The sequence below is a fragment of the Sprattus sprattus genome (assembly GCF_963457725.1).
Source record: "Sprattus sprattus genome assembly, chromosome: 1".
Classification (NCBI taxonomy): domain Eukaryota; kingdom Metazoa; phylum Chordata; class Actinopteri; order Clupeiformes; family Clupeidae; genus Sprattus; species Sprattus sprattus.
In genome coordinates, this window is record NC_137920.1 from 18,895,030 (window position 1) to 18,898,783 (window position 3,754).

Here is a 3,754-nt window from a genome sequence, read left to right on the forward strand (position 1 = left end):
ATATTTGATCTATCTATAATATATCTATCTATGTACCTGGGATCCGTAAAGGCCCTCAATCAGAGAAAGAGACTAAAAGACTAAAAACGTAAATAGGATCCTGATGGCTTAGGCCCAAGACATCCATGGCCATTAACCCCACTAGCCTAACTTGTACCTGTGGCACTTCATTTAATGATAAAAATGATTGGATGTGATTGTACTGTATGACTGCATTTGATAAAAGGAAATAAAAAGAAGTTTAAAAAACAAACATATAAAAGACACAGTCACACACATAACACACTGATTCTCTTAAACACACACACACACACACACCAAAGAGACTATGATAAGGGGGCAATGCTGCCTTTGGATCGTGAGGTCATGTGCATGAGCAATGATGTGCCAGAAACAGATACTTGAGATGCCAGTTGGGTTGCCATACACACACACACACACACACACACACACACACACACACACACACACACACAGACACAGACACAGACACAGACACACACACACACACACACACACACACACACACACACACACACACACACACCGCACTGGCTTCAGTTGGGTTGACACACAAACACAAACACACACACACACACACACACACACATACACACACACACACAAACACACACACACACACACACACAAACACACACAATGCACTGGCTTCAGTTGGGTTGCCATACACACACACACACACACACACACACACACACACTGCACTGTATTCATAGCTACACAAAATAAATGTTCCTGTTGACACATCAACATGAAACAAACCAATATGTATGTGAAAAAGAAACACACACACACACACACACACAAACACACACACACACACACCTGTTATAACACCTACTACAGGATGCATCAAAACCAAGACAAGACAATCTACAATACTTCACTTCTTTTCAAATGTTTTCTCCCATACCTAAACGACTGCCCCAGTAGCACACACACACACACACACACACACACACACACACACACACACATCAAAAACTGCAAGTGGGCTTTACTGAGGGCTCCCTCAAAAAAGTTTTTTTTTTTTTTTAAAAACGCAACTTTGAGTTCTGAATGAATTCTTATTTTGTGCACAATGCATAATGTGATGGATAAGGTGTTGGCGTATGCATAGGATCTCTTAAGATATGAACCCCCAGTCAGGTTATAGAATTTACTTGAGCTCACATGAAGGCTCTTCATGTTTTTCTAGCTTTTTTTTTAAATTTATTTTAATTCAGTTTTTTTTTTTTTTTTTTGTGGATAGGTAGAGAGCGCCCTACCGCGGTTGCATCCCAGAGAAAGCGACACAGGCACGGTTGGGCAGCCTTGGCTCTATGCTGTCGTGCTAAACGGCTATCGTGTCTCTCGTGATGCAACGTGCGCTGGAAGACAGGAGGCATGTTGCTGGACATCACATTTCACTGAATAACGACCACTTAGATAGAATGCTGAACATTGCGTTTCACCCTGATTCATCCAATCACTTGTTTTGGAGTGATGGTCTACTCGGTTAGACGATATGCTACGGCACAGATTAGGCTTTTCGTTCTGTTCACTTGTTGGCTACCGAGTCAAACGGTAAATTCTTGTCACTAAATATTGGTGTAGCCCAATATGTTAGTGTTTGAGCTAATCTATTGATCGGTAGTGGCCAGAGGCCTCCATGGTGTTGACGATAGAAAGAGAGAGCCCATTCGGAACGGTTTCATTCTGAAGATGCTCTCTGAGCCTCTGTCACCTGTCAAAATATTAGGCAGGGAAATACAAATATATATATATATTTCAAACCTGGCACCTTCGTAAAGATCACGATAGGTCCTGTAATGTGATACCCTATAGCATACGACAGCATTCGTAGTGTGCACAGCGTGTGTGAATGTGTGTAGCCAGCGGTATAGCCTACTACCCCAATGCAAAATAGTGTACACCCACCGCTTTCCATCTCACTTCCCCGCCTGGAGGCGGGCGTGTTGCCCATGTCTTGAGGCCTAAACGCCGGCTGGTGATTCCCAGAGTCCCCCCTCCTCGCCGAGTAAGCCGTATTGATCTTAGGTGGGAGCTCAGAACCGTTTCTTAATTTACATGTGGGTCCTATCCGCGTCACGGAAAGTGGAGAGACTCCTATCTTATATGTGTATCCACTGAGCAGTCTTCTTCAAGAAAGCAGATTTTTTTCCGTTTTATCCGTCGACATCCGCCGACGTTACCTTACTGAATAGGTTGGCCTATTCCAACAGCAGGCTCGATTTGAGAGTGAGTACTAGCTGCAGACTGTTGACACTAGGGCTTCTCCAACTGAGTGCCTTTGCCGAGTCCGCTGATGCTGATAGCGCTGGCCAACGAGCCACGGCGCTCTCTCCTCTCCGCTCCGGCCCCTGATGCAAGCCCACTCTGCGCTCTCCGCGTAGTGCCCGTCGGTTGGTCTTCCTTTAATCCGTCCTCAGGTGCCCCCACTGCCACTCACCGAAGCGAACAGCTCCCCCCACTCCGGAGTCCAACCGCTGTTCCAAAATCACAAACGAATTATGTGCGGATAAAAAAAAACGCCCATTGTATATCTGACCCTGCGTTATAGACATCAGCATCCATGCACAACAGACGGGAACTTCAGCACAGTGACGGGGGAGCGCCCGCCTCCCGAGTCATCCCATTGGGTCGACCTGTGGATGACAGACAGGGGCAATAACGAATTGATTGGTTACTAACGTGGGCGTAAGTGCCTTTTGTGCCTTGCGACTGGTAGGCTACATTAAAGCCTGTCTACCAAAAGTTAAGACCGCCTCGGCGGCACAACTGGGTACGAGAAGCATCCTCTCTGAAAAGCATCCGCGCAAGTTCAATTGGCTCACAGCATCAAAGACAGGTCCTTCCAATGGTTAGGCTATACCTTTATATTTTCACCGGTAACAAATGCTCAAAGCTTTCAGCTATACAGTAGGCTACATCCTTGTCCGTCATGTAGCCTACACAGCAAAATCGGTAGTGTTAATTTGAGTTAAAATGTTCGGTGTTAACTAATCAGAGTTAACAAGTGTTGATTTTAGAGTTATTGTAACACTTACAGTGCTGAAAAAGCTCTGTAGCTGGGGTTATTTCAAGGAGTCAATACCCATCACTTATTTGGAGTTGATTTCTACATCCGGTTTTTACGCGCTCTCGGGCATGAAGAGGCTGCTAGAAGTTTGGTGTCGAGCTCAATCGTGGAGGTTGTTAAGGTAAGAACCATACATTATAATTTAAATTTGTTTTAATTTAAATCATAATTACGCCTAAATATTATCATTTTTAATAACGGTATTTATCTAAAACGCAACATTTTGCCAATGTGGAAGCTTAGGTTACTAATAAATTGTGTGGTAGCCTAAACGCCAGGATTCTTTAGCCTAAGTAAAGCTGACCATCTTCCACAGGTTTTTACAGAGACAATAAATGTACGTATAATAAGTGCTTAACAGTGATTTTAATGTTATAAAAGAAATGCGAGCCATTTTATTCCTTTTGAATGAAGAGGGGCGGGGGTACTCGCAGACGTTAGAATTTGAATTTGTCATAACGTTAGTAGCTGGCAGCTTGTGGTAAGGTGAGCTCGACAGGGAAATGCACTTTGCTCACTTTCATAGTTGTAAAGGGGAGAGAGAACGTTCTTGTCAGGAATATTCTGTTAAAAAGGTAAGAATCTAATTTAAAGACAGTTCAAGTCAAGTTTTGTTGTCGAAGTAGTTACCCTTAACTCTGCTTCAAACGC

The 3,754-nt window shown here is 43.8% G+C and overlaps 1 pseudogene across 1 annotated transcript in view; it reads right to left on the reverse strand.

The window, feature by feature from the left end:
• LOC308372313 (cAMP-dependent protein kinase catalytic subunit alpha-like) overlaps window positions 1-1,987 on the reverse strand; it is a 19,787-nt pseudogene extending 17,800 nt beyond the window's left edge. The window contains exon 1 of the transcript in view: window positions 1,938-1,987. The product of the transcript in view is annotated as a cAMP-dependent protein kinase catalytic subunit alpha-like (transcript). The remainder of the gene's footprint in view (window positions 1-1,937) is intronic.
• Window positions 1,988-3,754: the final 1,767 nt, after the last annotated feature.